This window comes from Lepidochelys kempii, chromosome 7, assembly GCF_965140265.1.
Source record: "Lepidochelys kempii isolate rLepKem1 chromosome 7, rLepKem1.hap2, whole genome shotgun sequence".
Lineage (NCBI taxonomy): Eukaryota > Metazoa > Chordata > Testudines > Cheloniidae > Lepidochelys > Lepidochelys kempii.
This window is the reverse complement of record NC_133262.1, coordinates 4729490-4749629: the sequence shown is the minus strand read 5'-3', so window position 1 is coordinate 4749629 and position 20140 is coordinate 4729490. Positions and strand designations below refer to the sequence as shown.

General features: G+C 43.6%; 1 protein-coding gene across 6 annotated transcripts in view; it reads left to right on the top strand.

Moving 5' to 3' along the window:
• The window catches only part of CADPS (calcium dependent secretion activator), a 389515-nt gene that overhangs the window by 362707 nt on the left and 6668 nt on the right, over nucleotides 1–20140 (top strand). The gene's annotated exons all lie outside the window — the stretch shown is intronic.

Below are 20140 nucleotides of genomic sequence, written 5' to 3'. Positions count from 1 at the left end.
GCTCTGTTTGTTTTCTACCATTAAAAAAGGCTGGATACGTTTAGTTATACCATGTTCCCGACAATAGCTGAGGTAATATTCTTAGTGCTCATTCTGTCAGTACTTGCATAGCAGAACTGTGCTCTTTGGTGGATATTGGTGCTTGCAGAAGATTAAAATGTAGAGCACACGGCAAGATTAAGATAATCTCCTTTATTCTATAAATTAGTCAGTTTTTTCCCTGCAGTAAAGTCATCATCTTAATTTTTAATATCTGCATTATCTGGGTCATTAAAGGAACAGATTGTGAAATTCTGCTGGTAATCAAAAGCTAACTAGGATTTTTTATTATTTTATTTTTAAACGGTGCTTATTTGCTGCAGATTAACGTGATTTATTTATTTGGCCTGCCCCACTAAACTGGTAATATTTGTTTAGGGAGACAAGGAGGGTGAGGTAATATCTTTTATTGGACCAAGAAGAGCTCTATGTGGCTCGAAAGTTTGCGTCTCTCCCCAACAGAAGTTGATCCAGTAAAAGATATTACCCCAGCTGCCTTGTCTCTCTGTTATCCTGGGACTGACACGGCTACAACTACACTGCATACAATATTTTTTAAAGCTACAATACTGTAACACGGCCCACTGGTACAAAGAACTAGTAAGAGAAGAATTTAAGAACGGTTTATTGACATGCGTTCACGCTCTTTGTTTATGTGCATGTCTCTGTCTGTTTGTGTGGTTTAAAAAATTGTATGATGCTTTGAAAAAAGAGGTTGCAATCTCAGTTTAGTGTAATAGTTTGCAATTTTGTCTCTGAATGGTAATTTTTGACATATTTGATTGTTTCAAATAGGAAGCATGGGCCAGATGGGCTTGAGGTATGTCATGGACCTGAAAAAAGGGGACTAATCTTGCAGTCCTAGAGGCCAGTCCTGTGTGGTTCTGAGCCCTCTCAACTGAGGGCACTCAGCATCTCTTTGGACCAGGCCCCTACACAGCCAGAATTCCCTCTGAGGCCAATGAGAGATTTGCCTACAAAGTTTAGTGCCTTTCAGGATGATAGTTTACAGATTTACATCCGCACTCATAGTTTATGTATTTTCCAGCCAATCAGAACCTATCTGATCACAAAACTATATGGTGGACCTATTGATATTCTAATCACCAGCCTTGCTTTTGCCTAACTGGCAAAATACTGATGTCTTTGGTCACAGTGTACAAAAGCTAGTGTACAAAAGGCTGTTGAATGTAGAGAAAGCAACCATGGTTCCTGTGAATTTCAGGGTATTGATGCAAACCTCTGAAGTCCATAAATAGTGCAGATGGTATTTTTTCTTTCTCATGATTAATTCAATATCTTACCCAAAAAAAACCCCAAAACATGCTTTTGATATGAGAGATCAAATGATCAAGAGAAGCTCCTAAGATTGCAAGATCTAAACAAAAATTAATTTATTTTTTTCCTCCATGTACTTCTTGAAGACACAAGCCTGAGTAGAAGATAAGGATTAAAACAGATGTGCTTAGTGCTAGTTCATCTGCTTAAATTTGGCAGTCTCTGAGATCAGTGATTAAAAAGCCATCTCTAACTTTGATGAAATCCACTGCACTGGTAATATGTGTCTTTGATAGCTTTCTTATGGGCCTCATGTCCGCCTAAACCGGACATAGAAAACATTGGACTGGAGATGATACATGGATTATATGGGTCAATTATACACTTAATCTGCCTTCTGGGGATTAAATGTGCATAGATTGACTCTGTATTTGGCTTGTCCTTGGCAGTTATCAGATCAGTAAGGTTGCCCTTACTGAAAAGTCTGGTAAGAACTTAATCATGCAGTGATATGGTCCTGATGATGCAGTCGTAGTTACAGTGCTAACTGCTCTGTACTTTTGCAGAAGGCTTGAATACCATTTTACTGTCACATTATACATTCAGCTGCCTCTGAACTCTATGTGCAGACAGTAATAGCCTGGATATTTGTTGTTAAAGGAGTGGTTTAAAATACCTTCAGGAAGCCTCTTTGTATTTGCAAGAAAAATTAGGGTGTTTTTATGTTGACACACAGAGGCAAATTGAAATCAGTGGGTTTGAGGGATGTAGATGAGGAAGCTAGGGAGGGAGGGCAGATTAAGACAGTCACTCCCATGGTTGCCTGTCGGGGAGAGGATCTTCAGCTTTGATGGGACAGTCACCCCAGCACCCAGCATCTGCATTTGGAGGCTCCGACGCAGCTCTTCAAGATGGGGCCATTCTGCCAGGGAGATCCCAAAGCACCTCATGCTGGAATATCAGGGGAGGTGCTGCCTTCCCCACCTCCGTACACTGGATAGGGGCCCAGAATGGGGATCAAGAGACCTGGGTCCTATTCCCAGCCTTGCCATTGAGTCCCGGTGTGATCTTAGCCAAGTCAGCTCAGCTCCCTGCACCTCAGCTCCATCATCTCTGATACAGGGATCAGGCTTGTCCACTGGCAAAGTGCTTTGTGCAATGCATCCCAAGTAGATATGGCAACAGGAGTAGACATCCATGCCCATGAGTCCAGCTGGAGCACAGCTCCTGAGAGCTCTGAGCTCCTGAGGATGCATGAGACAGGATTTGGTCCCATATTTTTAAAATGCAGTTATACCAAATATGAATTGATTCTTGAACGTAAAACGTACCAAGTCAATACAAGTCGGAATTGAAGGAGCACTGAAGTTTAAAAAAGAAACCTTGGCACAAATTACTATTGGACCCCAGTTCAGCAGTTAGCACTGACGTCCATGGGACTCCTCATATGCTTCAAGTTATGCACGTGCCCAAGCACCCTGCTGAACCAGCACTTCGTATACTCCTAAATATGTGAAAACAGCGGGGAGTCCGGCGGCACCTTAAAGGCTCCTTGTTGTTTTTGTGGCTACAGACTAACCCGGCTACCCCTCTGATACGTGCCTAACTATATGGAAATTTGCAGAGGTGATATTGACAGCGACAGAAGAAGCTAATGCAGCTGATTGAACCTTAGAAAATAGCTACTTTTCTTCCTGCACAGCCAGACTGCTCGCTGGGGCACCAGTTCCCCTACTTCCATCCTGAGACAGCCTCCCTATGCTGTTCCTTCTTCAGCTGCTTTTGTCTTAAAAAAAAAAAAAAAGTCAATTTTGAAGTGAAGAAAATAAAGCAAATTGGCCTTGGGAAATACTGCACAAATTAAGCATGTCTTTAAAAGGGTTACTTTTAATGCAGCCCTTGTTTTTTCAGTGAAGGCATAATGTTTGAATCAGTTGAAGTCAAGTCAATTGAATTTTTTACTCAAAGAAAGGAGAGTCAGATTGCAGGTACTGTGCTTCATGGTGGTTGAGTAAAACCGTAAAGTACATTGTGGTGGAAAATATTATCTGTATACAGTTATTGCTGCCTTGGGGAAGAAGAATATTGTATACCCTCCTTTATTAACAAGGAGGGGGGGGAGTTACCCAACAAAAAGGCATGTTTCAAACCCACATGCAGGGTCATGCTATTTCACAGCTGACCCCTTCATCTTTTGGAGTTCATATGCAAAGCATGTTTTTAAAAAAGGACAAGAGGTGTTTAATAGGCTTATTAATCATGGGAAAAGGAAAGAGAAGACCTATTTTCTTACTATTCCTGCCCACAAGCTGCCCAAGGTAGTGAGGACTTGTTCTGGAATAGGGTCTTACCTTATAAATGTATTCCGTTAACCAGGTTCATTCTTTCATGAAGTATTCATTTAAGTAGGTTTCACTTAATTTATTTTAGGGAGCCTCTTAATAAAATAAGTCGTAGATCTGTCACTGGATTTTACATGTGTTTAAGAGTTTTTCCTTCTAAATGTCTTTATCAGAACAGCTTTTAATGTTTCAGTAGACATTTGGTGAAGACAGTTAATTTGTTTTCTTTTCCAGAGGAGATTGTTCCATTAATCATTCTAAGAAGTCAGACTGATTGCTCTGTTACTTTAAGGTCAGCATACTCTTGCTAACATGATCTGCACAGTGCTTTTTAGTGTTGAAGAATATTCTTTTTATGGCAGAATGGAAGCAACAGACTATTTATTTTGCCATTAAAAAAATATCCAAGGTACATTTTGTGGAAGGAATATTGTCACGTTGCATTACAGAAGACAAATTGTCCTAAATTCTGAAATGAGAGGTCAGTTAGCTTAACAACATAGTCTTTCCTGCTTAGCCAACATAGATTGTTGGATTAGAACTGTATGTACATATTTATCACTGTGCAATATATGCAAGTCACGTAGGACCAGATTATTAAAGTTATGCAGATAGTGAGATTTTCAAAAGTGCCTGGGTACCTAACTCCCATTGCTGGGGGCAACTGCGAGGGGTAAGGTGGCTGGCCACCTTAGGCCCCAGTTGAATTTTCAAGAGCACCTATCCACTGCTTTTAAATACCTTTGAAAATCTGGCCCTTAAGATACTGTGAGATCTGCTTGTCTATTTTTATTTAACAGTTGTTTTTAACTAATTTGAGCTTCCAGTTGGTGGTTAGTCTAGAATGAGAACCTAGGTGTTCAATCTTGCATTTCTTGTTACCTCAAAAGCCCCACTGATTTCAACTGAAATTTTGAGAGCATAAGGAAAGCACAACTAGGTCAAAGTTTAAGTGTGAAGATAGCAGGAGCGTTGTGTGTAAAACACGGGAGGTAATTGTCCTGCTGTATTGGGCCTGGTAAGGCTCAGCTGGAGAGCTGTGTCCAGTTCTGGGCACCACACTTTAGGGAAGATGTGGACAAATTGGAGAGAGTCCAGAAAAGAGCAACCAAAACGATCAAAGGTTTAGAAAACCTGACCTATGAGGAAAGGCTAAAACAATTGGGCATGTTTAGTCTTGAGAAAAGAAGACTGATGGGGACTCTGATAAGCTTCAAATATGTGAGAAAATATTTTAGCATTGGAATCTGAGGCTTTGTAGATAAGTCAGTGGCAAAATGAACAGTTCCGTTTTCCCCCTAAATCCCATATTCCACTGGGCAAATCCTTTTTCCACCCCACTCCTTTGTGTGCATAGAAGTCCCAGCATGCAGTGGGACAGCTACACATGGAGAACAGAGAGTTCCCATGTGCAGCACAGAGTCGGTTTTTCCAGGGCAAGTCTGGGGAGAACCAGAGCAGGAGCTCAGCAGGTGGGTCTTTGACTATCCAGATCTGTTGACCTAACCTCATGCACGTTTGTCTGGGATAGTAGGAGAAGGATCTGCTGCAGGGCTGAGGCAACAGCTGTCATCACAGAGTGGTCCACTGCCTTCCCCTGGCATTTGGAGCAGGATCTTATACCCCCGCTGTTTGCTGGGATGAGGATTGGGCCCGCTGCATTAACAACGGGGGATTGTTTGTTGTCCAATAGCTTCTTCATGCCTCGTTCCCTTTTCTCTCTGCAGTCCAGTCCCCCACAATTGCTCTCAGGGTAGCGAGTGAGCCAGTGGTGCATGTTAGATTAGCGGTTATAGGCCACTTCATTTCTCTTGGTCGGCAGTTTTTTTCTTTCCCCAAGATTCCTTTAAACCTCACCCTGCACTTATGATATCAGCGTACAAAAATGCTTACCAAGAGCTGGCAAAGAAATATCTTTTTTCTGTCCTGAAGTCCCATGTACGATACAGGGGATCCTTTTCTCCCCATTCACTCTTTTCCAGTTCACAGTTAATACCTAGGCAGCCTTTAACTACACTTTCTGGCATGTGCAGGCTATACAAGAGAACTCAATGAAAGGTTCCCAACTCCAGTTTGTGACGTCTTTTGATTCAGTTCTAGTGTTAAAATCTAAAAAACCCTGTACAATTAAAGTATTGTATGACATACATTGCATCTTATTAATCAACATTACATCCAATTATACTGTCATTGTATTATATTGCTTTGACAAAGGGCTGGGCTCTTTACAAAAATGTTACGTAGCTATTATGTTTAACCAGGTTCTTTATATGGGAACCTCGGTTTAAAATGTCAACATCTTTTCTTTACAAAAAAAATTTAAAAAACACAAGTGGAGACTACTTCAAATGCAGAAAACAGTATTGCAATCTATATTTCACCTTTTTTATGCAAAAATTATTTTATCAAAATTGCAAATAATGCAAAATTTGGGTGGGGGGGGGCAAAATCCTTCGGGGCAATGATAACTTGTGTATAAAATGTCATGATACAAGCACTGTGAATTTTTGCACAGTTGTATCCGCTTGGGAGGAAGAGAAAGGACAGGTACCCAAGAGCAAAGCATGTCAGTACACCCAGGCCACGTTTAGGGCCAGATCCTGTAAACACGCACCACTTTACTCATCCGAGTAGTCCTATTGACTGGGGTAGATAACCAGCATTGACTTTGGTGGGTCTACACGTGTGAGTAGAGTTACCCATGAGCATTTGTAATGCAAGAGGACCCCCTACACACACATAGGTGCTCCAGCTATTCCCTGGATGTAATGACTCCCTCAATGACAACCCACAAGCTATTTTTTAACACCCAAATCCTGCAACTCTCCCTACTGGCAGACCCCTCCACCCGCAGGGAGCCAGGGCTGTCTGGCCAGTTGCATATTGGAGTCTGAGGCCATCTGGTTGCAACAAGTGAGTGTATTGGATCCCCATGTCTTTTGCACCTCTGCACGGGCTTCTTTTTAAGAATTAAACATGTTTCCAACTGCGTTCTTCTCACCTTCAAATCCTACAGGCAATGGATTTTGGCCAGGAGAAGAGTTATGAATCTTTAATGGCCAGGACTTTAGTTTTACATGTCATCAGAAAAACAGCATCTTCTTCAGCACAACCACACCAGGCTAGGTGATTGGTTCCATCATAACTCAGAAGAATGCCACCTTCTCAGGCCCTGTCCCTACAAACTCATGTGGGTTTAACTTTACTCACCAGAGTCATCCCACTGACTTCAGTGAGCTTTGGCTCCGGCCCTGTCATGTGGTGGGGTTCCCTCACTCTGGACTCCTCACTGCCAGCAGTCCTCACGCATTCCTGCATAGGTTCACCACGGTGTGCTTTATGTACAATGGGCTATACAAGTCCTTGTCCTCACATCACATAAGGCTTTGACCTTCTCCCTAGGTGCAGAGGGAAAGAGGGGAGATCTCCCCTCCATGAGAGCCTGGGCTGCTCTGGCCCTTCCTTCGGGCCTTCCCCTCTTTCCCCTTTCTCTTCCTGTATCTCTTTCACCTGTCCTTAGCTGAGGAGCTGAATCACCTTAATTGTTTAATCACCTGGTGTTTAGCCAGTTATCTCCTCAGTTTGGCCCATGTGGGGATGCTTATGAAGTGCACAGAGAGATGAGTCCACCTTAGGCTACTCTCAGTCTGTGACCGGCCCCTTCCTACAGTAAGTCGCTTTTTCCTTTGACATCCCCCACCCAAGTCCTGTTCAGACTGGTCACTGCTTCCGTTACTGGCTCTAAGGAGATGACAGTCCCAGGTGGTGAGACTTCACGATGCTGAGCTAGATGGGACTTGCGTGGCTAAATCCTATGCAACTATTTGGAAATGTAGAGGAAACTATATGGTTTACGAATTGTGTGAATAAATATAAAGCTCAGATTGTTTTCACAACTGTCACACAACAGCTTGGTGGTGAAGGTGCAGGAGTTAATGCCTCCAGTTGGCTTTTTTTAAACTCTGTTGAAATCCGTGCTTGGATGACGTTAAGGAACTGAATGGCTTCAGAGGCAGTATAATTTGGAGTTAAGGAGCTGTAACCCATCCCAGAGTGCTTAGGTGTTGTACTACAAAATGTATTCTAATTGTTAATTAATTGTATGCAGCACAGAGCCCTAAATGCAGAGGCTCTTTATGAATGAAATGATTCGTATGTTTACGATTTATTTATAACGTAAGTGTGAGACCATATATGCATACAAAATACAAAGCAAAAAAACCCCCAGATTAGAGACATCTTTTTCCATTAATAATAGTGGGAGTTGCTTGTGTAATCTCATAAACACTGCACTGAACATTTACAATCAACAAGTCCATTTGCTAGAGACACCAGGAAGTTCTACATGGACCTTCCGTTAGCACTGACGGGAACGATATGCAAGAGACCCCCTTCAAACCAAACTTAAACCCAGTTAAGGGTGAAACTCCATCCTTAACTCACCCTCTTGCTGAGGTCCTCAAACAGTGGGTGATCTTAGCTACCATATGTACTGCAAAAAGCCTGCCCTACTTAAACACAACTGTGTGTGAGTTTCAGCTTTCACTCTGAATTTCCTTCCTTGTTGTGTCTAAGGCATTCCGTTTACATTATTCAAACAATGTTTTTGTGATTTCTTTTGAGAAAGATGATGTAATTTAACACCATTTACATCCTAGACAAATGATTAATAGTTCAGGGTAGAGGCTTGATCCTATTATGTAAGGCTGACACTGTGGTATTATTAAATAATAATACAAATGATTTTAATATCAAGCCCCTTTGACTTTATACCCTGCCCACATAGTTAAGCTTTCAATGTGAATGAGATTTCACAGCCAAGGAATAATACAGGGAAAAAACAATCAGAAGTTACAGAGCAGCGGGGTCGTAGGAACTATTCTAAATGTAGATGCAGTGAAATCATTATAGTATTATTAAAAAAAAAATCTTTGCTGAAATGTAAATCTGTAGTCTTAGCAAAGCACGTCAGTCACTTGTTTAAACCAAAGTTCATTATTATTATTGCTTATGCTGTACCATAGATGTGCATGGTGCTTTAACAATATAATGGTAATAAATAAAAACATAGCACTACCATTTAGCACTTACTGAGCTAAATGTTAGCAAAAAATAATAGAAGGCATATTGCTTATCCAGAGGAAAATTTGCCACTAATATAGGACCCTATCCTGCAAAATCTTTACTTACTGAAGTCCTCGCTCTTGTGAGCAAGGTACTGTTTGCTGTTCTATAGTTTCTTAAATAGGGCGTGTACCCAAAGTATTTCTGAATTGTGCATTCTGTTTCTGAACGTAACCAAGTCGGAAATCCCTACTAGAAGGTAAGCTAGCAAATCACAACTTGTTGCCAGAAAAAAAGCCAGTTATCAACTTTTATATTTTGAAAGAAACAACACATAAAAAAATAGTGTGAGCTATAAAATAATGTGTTTTATAATAGAAAGACAGCTGTCTCTGCATACTCTTTTGGTTATGCCTTGTTATTGTGTGGTCTATGGTGGTATACAGAAAGGCAGCCGCCTTTTTAAGTACTCGGTAGACTATTTAGTTACTCAGAGATCAGATACCCTTATTGTCTGGTCCATGGTGGTATAACAGAAAGATCGCTATTTATCTGTTCATTCTTGATAGTGCCTGTGATTTTATAGCCTGTGGTGATAGTCGTGGAGAATTTAATGTGTACGATATTGGTGTATCTCCAATTGTTTGTGAACATCAGACGTTTTGAAACCTGGTTGTAATCAAGGAATATAAGCATAAGCTTGAAAGGCTAAAGAGCAGAAAGACCCGCACATAAATGCTATTATGTACTTAATGAGGCAGGGTTTAAAAAAAAAAGAATCAGCCACACAAGTTGGTTTTATCAAAGAAAATGTATAAATAACGACCAGTGATTCAAGCTGCTGTACAAAGAAAAAGCAGGGACTTCACTTGTGGCATTCAGACAATCGTATTTACTACACTAATCTTTTTGGCTTAGAGATTGACAATCAATATATTATTATCAACAAGCATTAGCACACACAAAAAGCTTCCATTTCTCTTTAACCATGTCCGTAAATCCTTTAAATTTAATTAAAACTGGCCAGTCTTCCCAATAGTGCAAATTACACTTAAAATAATATTAAATATTTGTACTGGGTGAAGACAAAAGTGTTGGCTTGTGCAGTTTGTTGAAAACGCACACACACACACACACACACACACACACACACAGACGGGAAAAAAATTGAGCTAATCAAAGTTAAAATAAAGTCTCTCTCCCTCTCTCTCTCTCTCCCAAGACTACTGTCTATAACATGTTGTTCCTTATAGAAAGTGGGATATGGTGGCATTTGCTTGATTAACTTGCTCGACAAAAGTGACAGCTGCTGTGGGTGCATGTAGATAAGCTGCACGGCACAGTTCCGCCTTTGTACATCTGTCAGCAAAAAAGGAAGAATAAAGAGTGAAAAGAGGCAAATTGGTCCCAAAAGGCAATCCATTCAACTTAGGAGGTTCGCTCTATTCAAGCACTCACTGTGAATCTCAAGTACTAGGTAGCTTATTCAATTTCATTCATTCTTTAGAATGAACCCACAAGTGTTTAATTTCTTATTCTGCCCTATAAAAGGGGGAGCTTTTTTATTGGAAGCATTAATTGTAAGACTAGCTGATCAGTGCTTACAACATTAACTCATCATTAATTTTCTGTTTAACTAATTTTGGGATCTGTAACGTGGTAACTTCTCTCTGACTTCTTGGATTGCTCCCTGAAAAATCCAAAAATATTCCGACATTCAGCTCTCTGAACCTGGATCTCTGCCGAGGAGAGTGAAGACTGCAGGCCAGATCCTCAGTAGGTGTAAATCATCCTAGGCCACTGACTTCATTGTTTGCATTGCTGTAGCACCTGGGAACCCCAGTCATGGGCCAAGACACCATTACGTTAGGTGCTGTACAAACACATGGAGCTTCATCGATTTACACTGGCTGGAGGAGTCATCCCTACGTGTGCCTGGTTACACAGACAGGTTTCCTGGCTCAGAAGGGTAATCTTACTGGTGGTGAATCTTCTGCAGAAGAGTTACTCAGAGATCAGCTTCCTAATGAAGTGTGGGGAGGGGGGAAGGCCTGCAAGCATGGCAGCCTGCAATAATAATAATAATTAATAGCAAAATATGGGTTTCGTTGAGAAACTGGAAGGAAAGTTTATGATCTAGGTCAGGGGTCAGCAGCCTTTCAGAAGCGGTGTGCCAAGTCTTCATTTATTCACTCTAATTTAAGGATTCACGTGCCGATAAAACATTTTAACGATTTTAGAAGGTCTCTTTCTATAAGTCTATAATAGATAACTAAACTATTGTTGTATGTAAAAGTAAAAAAGTACGGTTTTTAAAATGTTTAAGAAGCTTCGTTTAAAATTAAATTAAAAGGCAGAGCCCCCCGGACCAGTGGCCAGGACCCGGGCAGTGTGAGTGCTGCTGAAAATCTGCTCGCATGCTGCCTTTGGCACACGTGCCATAGCTTGCCGACCCCTGATCTAGTGGGAGGGGCACTAATGTGTGGGTAGGTCTCAGCAGGGCAGAGAAGTTTCTCTTTTTGTGGCAGAAGATTCTCTGTTCCCATCTTCTAATTGACTCTGGAGGATTATTGTTAAATTCATGCGTCTTGTGGGCCAGCAGCTCTTTTCATCCACACCAGTCTATGCCACCATCCTACTCCGCAACTTAGCTGCAGTCTTACTCTCTCTCGTCTAGGCACTTCTAATGTGCCCTTCACTGTGGTGCCTAGGATTCCCCTACCGTCCCCTGGGAAAGTGGCACAGTCTGGGCATTGGAGCGGAAGACTGCTTGAGACACTTTGTCCAGAAGGACTTTGAGTCCCCAGAAGAGGAAAACCATAATGACCTGGCTGGAAGGCCCAGACAAGAAAGGGGACCGATCAAGTCAGAGAGAGGGAGACAGCCCAGGGGGCGTGCAACCAAAGGAGGGCGCATCTGACTGGTTGAGAGCTAATCCCCTGGTGCACCACAAGGAGGCGCCCCAGCGGTGAGTAGTTACACTTCCGCAAAAAATAAGACAGTTGTTCCCATAATGCTGTAGCCTCAGCTTAGAGCAAGGGCTAGATCTGCTGGTGTGGCTAAGATCTGTTCAGTGCAGGATGTGGGGAGGGGGAGGCCCCTCCGATCCAGTTTTGCACCCTGTTGCAACTTAGAGCAGCATCAGGACAGAGCAGGGCCAAAGATCTGACCCCATGGGTTGCTATCAAACCCAGATCTCTTGCATGGTGGTGCCCTGGATACCAACTGCGGCAATGGGCTAGCCCAGAACTGAACTTCTTTAAAATGAGCATGTGTGAAATGTAATGTTCCTGATTTTCCACCCACTCACACTTATCATCATCTACACCTGGGCAAAACCAGTGTAAACCCCACCTCTACCACTGGTAACGTTCTACATCCAATTTGCTTAGGTGTAAATGACTAGGCAAGGGTGAAGGTAGTGGAGACTCACTCTGCTACTGAGGTGCACGCCTTGGGTTTTAAAGGTTACTTGGTAAATTTTGCTTTGGTGAAGTTTTGCACAGGAAGTCACATGATTTTGCAAGTGACACTTTTCTACAAAGATAAAGGTGTGAAAGATGCATCAGTCACGCACTGGGCAGTTACCGTTTGGATCAGTCACTTTTGCAAAGTTATTACATTATGTCGTTCCCAGAATACACTGTGAGTTGTCACTTGTCTCCTGTTGAAGTAGGAGAGCTAGTTCAGCTGTCTAGCGGTAGCACAATGTGCTACCATACACAACACTAAGTGTGAGACGACGGCTCAGTCCGTCACATCTGGGCTGGTGGGTCTGCAAAACAATATGGAGCCAGCATGCCCTGTCACAGTGGGCAGGGAAAAGCCATGTTGCTCCTCAGCAAGCCCCGCTTAGGGGACTGAGAAGGAACACTGAGAGTGCCCACAAGAACCTGTACCCAGAGGAACTGTACAGGGACTTGAGGGCGGGGTAATGAAGCAAGTTTGAGGGGAAACCCTTGAAGCTCAGGGGACCCCAGACGGCCAGAAGTGGCTTCACTCTTGTGCCATTCTCAATGTCGACATTTCCAGTATTCTCTTGTGTAATAAGCTGAATGCAGAGGATGAGCCAGGTTAGCTCACAGAATCAAATACTGTATCCTGCCTCTGACAATACCATGTGCCTGATGTTTCAGAAGATAGTGAGAACCTTCCATAATGCACCTGGCCATTAGTGTCTATGGTGGTGGGGTGCAAAATCTTTCCTTACCCCTATAGCGATCAATTGATGGCCTGAAGCATGAGGTTTTGCAGTCCCTATCTTAGTATTCTTAACTATAAATGTTCTTATATAATTGGTTTTAAAGGACCTGGTCTTCAGAATTTAGGTGTGTGTGCATCTGAGTTTAGCGCAGATTTGCACACCAAGTTTGCATACTCCAGGTGCAAGGCTCCGATTCGTATGCTACATGGCTAGGTAGGTGTGGCATGAAAGAACAACTTGTGGATTGTTGTAGACTCGTGTAGCAAAGTAATGTGCATACCAAGTAAGTTCTCAATCGTGTGCAGACTTGATTACTAAAAAACAGGTTTGGGAGTTATCCAGGACTGCAGAGGTACGTTCCCTCATAAGGGGAAAATGAAATGTAGCTTCCCTGAACCATTGTGACAGCCTTAAAGGTGGAATTTGACCATCTCTTCTCCCTCCATACATTTGCTGATATCCGGATCCAATTTACATTCTTATATGGGGTCAGATCCTCAGCTGGTGTAAATCAGTATAGCTCCGTTGACTTGAGTGGAGGACCTGTCTCAGTGAGTGGAGAATAGGCACGAATGTATGGCCGATCAAAGAAAAGTACCAAACTATTTGGGAAGGGGCTGTTGTTTCCCAGCAAATTCACATGTTGGGTTAGCAACAAAACCCATGGCCAGACGTGAGCACGCTCCTCTTGTGTGCCCAGGTGCGCGGCCTCCTTATTTTGTGTTGCTTTTATGCTGGGTGTCGCGGAGGCAGCCTCCCGATGCAGAATCCGTTACCTTCGGAACACCTTGAATTCAAAGGCTCGCTCGGCAGCCTCCTGTCAGCGTTTCAAAACCAGTTCATGTGCCAGACAAAAAGAAGGGGCAGCCTGTGGTCAGCGTTTTCCAGGCCCTGGTATGTCACAGTTCTAAACAGATTTGAATTGCTTGGATTGGTTCTGGTTGGAAAGCAAGGACTGAAATCGGGGTCATAGGTGAGAGTTACTATGGTAATTGAGTAGTATCACCAGTAGTTTTGCTCTCATGAGCATTAAAGCACATAATAAAGGACAAACAACAGTGGTTAAAGCAAGCAGGTAGGATTACTATGTTCTTTTGTCAGAAGTATATAATGTCTTGTAGTCAGTTTTAAAGACTTCTCAACCCCCAAATCCCCCCCAGCAGTCACCTGCTGAGTAATTTTGTATGCTTAATCTGTAGCCCTTAACTACAAGCTTTCTGCTAATTTGAGGCAAATGGGTAGTTTTGACACTAAATAGGGCAGTAAAGATTCCCTGACCTAGAAAACCTCCATTCTGAGACACTGAGAGCAGAAAATATTCTTTCAGCATCCTTGTAAGACGTTTTGAATGACACAAACTAGCTTTGACTAAACCATGCTGAAGCCTCCGATTAATGGTTTGCAAAAACTTGCCGCACATCCCTGCTGCAACTTCCCCCATAAAACTTGTCACTTCAGATTGCCATCAGCCACCACAACAATAATCATTCCATGCCTATTGCTAATTGCAAGCACAGCTGAGGCTCAGCGGGGTGCTCTTGCACAGTCCCAGGCCTTTACACCAGCCGCAATCTGTTGTGTGGCACTTGTTCACACACAAAAACTACCCGCAAAGGCAGAAAGAGGCAGAGTCACTGGTTTCTTGTAATCCCCCTGCTACCCTGCTGACAGCCCAGCCCCATAAGCATTCCTGGTTTTGTCCTCCCCTTTACAAAAGCTGAAATGACCTTAAGCTACTAGTATGTGAGTTTTTGAATGAAGAATACAACTCCTTCAGGTGCATTAAAAAGCAGTGCTGCATCTGGCTTATGAGATTCTGTTGGCAGCACCCCTGGGGTGAACTGTGGCTTCCTGTAACATGTAAAATATGAGTGTGAACTCCAGGTTCATGGCAAGGAACAGGAGGTCATGCTTCCATTCAGACCGCACTGAAGAGAACGGGAGTTTGCAGATGTTCTTGGGTATGTGTAACGACACCACCTCCCCAAACGCACAGGAACCCAGCGCGGTTTTTGATAAAACGTGCCGCCGTCTGTGTGTTACTTGCAGATTTATTCATATCAATTTTTGCCGTTTATATATTCAGAGACAAGCCTGCTATTTCAACAGCTCCATAGCTCAGCCTCAAAACTCTCCTCTTCCAGGCATTAAACCTAGTGCTCCGGCTGGCGGGGAGGTTGTCACGGTAACGGTCAAAGCCTGCCAGAGGTCATGCTTCAGCACCCTCTACTGGGTCCCTTCCGGAGATTCAGAATCTGCCTACTCCTTCCCTGGCAAGAGGTGCAGTCAGGGCTGCTGTGAAAGAAAGGGGGCTGGATAATGGTAGACTGCAAGAGCAACTGGAATCCTTCGGGTGCTTCCTGAAGCTGCCAACTGCAGTGTCCAGTTACTGCCAGTGGGGCTGTTCCTGAAATTCTTGCTGCGAAAAGAACTTAGTTTTTAATTCATGCCTCGCTGAGGTAAAACGGCCACTGAAATGGGCAAGGTCTGAGCCGAAACAAAGTCGGGACTCCAGGATCTGACTCAGTGGGAGTTTTGCTTGAGCGAGTAACTTATGAAAGGGAAGAGCCCCATTGGGGGATAGTATTCTTGGCCTGATTGGGCAAGGAAAAGCTTGGATGCCCAGTGTCAAAGTATCAGATGGATTGTTTACAGCAAAGCCAAATATAAATATATTCATAATAGCGAGACGCCAACAGTGCGATGCAGCGATTAAGTAGCCTTACGTTAGGAAGTCAGTGTTGCATAATTGATGGCTTAGCCTTGGTAAACAGATCCTTCTAATGCATTTTGGAAATATGCATGGGTGTTAGGAGCGTAATTGTTCTGTGTAGTTTTCAATAAGCAAACAAAAGCATTACTTGAGCAGTGTTATCCAGGTTCCGCTGAGTTACCTCCCACCCAATGGGTTCTGTGAGCATAAACACATAATAATAAACATAATTTGTTATGATTGTGTATGAAATGCTCTGAGAAAAGGTTGCTATAATTTTTGAAGGATTTTTATTATGTACAACAACTGAACCGGCAGAAGAAACTATTTATTTCATATCGCAACAGGACTTTGTCTCTTGTGTCTAAGATCACATTTCTGTTTGGCAAGGCGAGATTAGTTGTAAAAAATATATATATAGTCATGTGGAAATGTTAACATCTTTGTGTTAGGCATGAAATCAGAAATCGTCTTCCTTCTAATAACACATTGTCTCTAGTGATTGTTTCAGTATCTATTTCACTTACAGCTTACTCTGTTTTTATGCATATGCAAAGCTTAGATGCAGCAATTGAAGAATGCTATATTAAATCTAAAAAAATTGATAGATGTGATTTTTTTTTAAAATCAGGATAAATGTATTAACGGATATGTCTTGAATTGTACCTCATTTATAACTTACAGTATTGAAATTCTTGTGAAGTTGATTGCTTAGCCTTGGTGAACAGATCATTTTAATGCATTTAAGAAATGCACATGACATGTAGGTCTTATGTTTTAAAGATCTGCATGGTTGATGTTTTATTAGCAAATGCTTTTCTACCCATGGGAGGAGAGGGGGACAGCATTTGGATCCTGAGTCAGGGTCCAGTTTGAACTTCCCCAGTGTCCTGGGTGTTTGAATACATTGTCTTTAGTAGATAATTTAGCTTCATTTGTTTTGTGTTTCCAAAGACTCACATGAAATGCTGATGGAAAGAGGGGGATCAAATGTAGGTTGGCAAACTCAACAGCAAAACTGCCAACCCTGTTAGAAGAGTGTTGGAAGTCACTGGTATTTTGTGGTGATTATATTGCGTGGACTGTAATGATAATTGGTTTGGTGAGTAAATAACTGATAGGTGTTTTTGTTTTTTAAAGATTGAATAGGCCACGAATTCACCTTCAGTGTCCTTATGGTTCTGCGCCTTGCTGGGAACCTAGCAAGTTAATTTGGTCCTTCTAGGGGCTGCCATCTTGGTTGGTCTAGCTCTTTGTTTCAGCTGATACTGTGGAAGTTCTGTCCTTTCAAGGCTGAGGTTGTTGTTTTTATTGAATAGTTAGACACACAAAGGCTTGCACGCTACATTACAGACAAATATAAAGACTGTTCCTTGCCCCCAAGAGACTCACACTCATTTAGACTTAACGCAAGAGGCGGCAATAAACAAAGGAAGGTGGATTGTGTATGGAAAGAATGAGATACAGCGGTGGAAGATCATAAGATGTTCTTAATGCTTCATGCTCATCTGCTCTCTAGGTGTTGTTTTTAATACGTTAGTAAAACTTGGGGATAGTCTCCAAACAGGGCAGGGATGGAAGCCTAACTCAAAGAAATGAGCCTTTAAGGAGGCATTTAAAGGAGGGGATTGATATTTTCTGGTGCGCAGGGTCAGGGGTGGGTGATGGCAGCCAGAGGTCATGGCTCACTTGAACCAAGGGCTTGAGCCATTTGAAGAAATGAAACCACCTTCGTCTTTAAAGTTTCTTTACAGTTTCATATTTTGGGGCATGGGGTTGCAATGAATCCTGAGCAGACATTCCCTGTCTATCAGAGAAATGACATTAGCATAGATTCATAGAATGAGGCCCTCACCCCTCTCTGGCCACTGTATGCGTGACAAAAGGGCCGGAGTGGCATAAAGCGGACCCGGTTGTGCTGGGGGAGAATTGCTCTGCTGCAAGCACTTTGGAAGACAGCCATAAAGTTGCCTCTGAGGACCCCTTCCAAGCCTTGGCCTAGGACGCATGCAGGGAATGGGACTGAGGGCAGGAGAGATGCGCTGGTGCCTGGCAGCACAGCAGTCCATAGCGCAGCCGGGGAGATCCCAGAGTTGTTTGAAGCAGCCCTTGGCGTAGCCCAAGATTACAAGGGCACAAAAGTGGGTTCGTGCGCCATAACCTCCATTCCCTTGGGCTGGGAGACCTGTGCGGCGCTTCTTAGAGAATCAGAAGCTCACCCATCCATTTTAATGATCCACAGCATCATTGTGATCATCCAGTCTGATCCCCTGCATAGCACAGGCCAGAGGATTTCCCCTAGGGATTCCCCATCAAGCCCATAAATTCTGACCAAGCTACAGCATAGCTGTAAGACATCCAGTCTGATGTAGACTCCAATTGACAAAGACTCCACCACACCCTTAGGTAAGTTGCTCCAATGGTTAATTACCCTCCCTGTAAAAAAGATGTCTTATTTCCAGTCAGAATTGGTCTAGCTTCAGATCCCAGTCATTGGATCTTGGTAGCTCTTTGTCTGCTAGCCTAAAACGCCCTCCACTATCAGTAATCTCCTCCCCAGGTTGCGTACAATATAGACACCGAGTGAAAAAATAACTCCCCTGTCTTTTCACTGGCCGATCTTCTGTTCCTTTATCCCCACCTATTGCGAACAAGAAGTTTGTAAAGCTAAGCGCAAAGCATCTCTATGTTCTGGAGAAGTTCTTTGTCAGGCAACGTCAGCCCTGGATTTTGGCTCTGTCCCATGGGAGTGTGCAGCTCATCCCCATCGGTGGAGGGGATGGGAGCCTTGTGCATGTAGAGCCCCTGGACTTGTCTCCTAGATGCCCATGGATGCCCGTCTGTCTGGCTATACAATGGAATTTGGGCAGGAAATGGAGCTATGGACAGCTGCACCCTGCCTGTGATGTCATTCCCATCTGATCCCTGGGATAGTCACGTACCCTACCAGCAGATAATGCTGCTTGAGGTAGGCTCACCTGGGAGAACCACTACTAAGTCTTCTCCCCTGGAGAACGCAGGAGCCATAAAGTCCTTTCCCCTGCCTGGGCCACTGCCCTTTCTCCAGGGTAGGGATGCCCACAGTCACTCCTGTGATTGCAGGGCTTTAGCCACACCCACTCTAGGTAGTGAAAGGGAGGGTCTGGGAAACGTGGACCCCACCTCTTGCCCATGCTCCAGCCCTGTTCACTCCATCCTCAGCTTTGCACTTCACTCTTCCCTCAGCCTTCCTCCTACCCTGGCTCACCTGCTTTCCCAGCCGCTCCACTGGCTCATATCCCCATCCCCTTTCAGCTGGAAACCCCACTGCAGGTCCCACTCAGACCACAGTCCCCTTCACACTGGGGAGCCCAACCAGCAGACTACAGCTCCCTCTGTGTTTCTGTTCCCACTGAAAGGCAGGGACCTGCCTCTTATTTCCTGCTTCCCCTTCCCAGCAGGCCTTGCTCTCAGTCTATAGTCAGTCACATGTTCTGCGAGGAAACCTGGCACCTTGACCTAGAATCATAGAATATCAGGGTTGGAAGGGACCTCAGGAGGTCATCTAGTCCAACCCCCTGCTCAAAGCAGGACCAATCCCCAATTTATGCCACAAATCCCTAAATGGCCCCCTCAGGGATTGAACTCACAACCCTGGGTTTAGCAGGCCAATGCTCAAACCACTGAGCTATCCCTCCCCCCTAACTTTGGTCCAGTTTTTTTAATCAAGAAAATCACTTTCTAAAGCAAAGCAAAGGGATTTGACTCCCCACCTGCCAATAGAGGGCATGATCCAGGAGACCTTTGAACTCAGTCGAAAGACTCTGCAGAAGGGCTGCCTAGTCCCAGTGTTTTACAGTCCGTAGCTCTAACCAGCCACGCCATGGCTCACCCACTTGTTCTCCTAGCGATAGTAAAGGAACAAATTAAAATGAACCCGGTGCCCTAGGCAAAGTAGCTCCTTCGCACCACCTTTAGCCTGGTCTGCTGGGTCCAAACGGACTCCCTGGGGGTGAATCAGACAATGTGCCGATCATGTGCTGCTTCTGGTGGATGTTGTGAGGCAGCCTGCACCCAGGAACATACTAGGAATGTGGGAAGGGGTCCGAGCCATAGATTGCCCCGACAAGTAGCCTTACTACTAATCTCTCACAGCTTCTAGGCACCGCGCAATGAGCCTGTGCAGGAAACCTCCGGTTTCTTCCATAGAAAACAGTCCATACAAACAATTAGCACACGGCAGGTTGGCTTGCTACCTGCTTTTTCAAACAGAAGAGGCTAAATGTCTCTCTGAAAAGCAGCTAAATCTGTCGTCCAATGAGATCCTGGAGTTGGGGCTAGACAGTAGAGGGAGTGGGTACGGGTAGAGAGTGAAAGTGGGGAGAGGTGCCTCTCTTAGCTACTTCAGTGAGATCATAGGATCCTGTCAGACTAGCTAGAGAGGGTAAATGTGGGGCTACTGGAAGCCTTTCATTTAATCAGCCAAATGAATGTTATAAGGTATTCATATTCAGGGTTCCC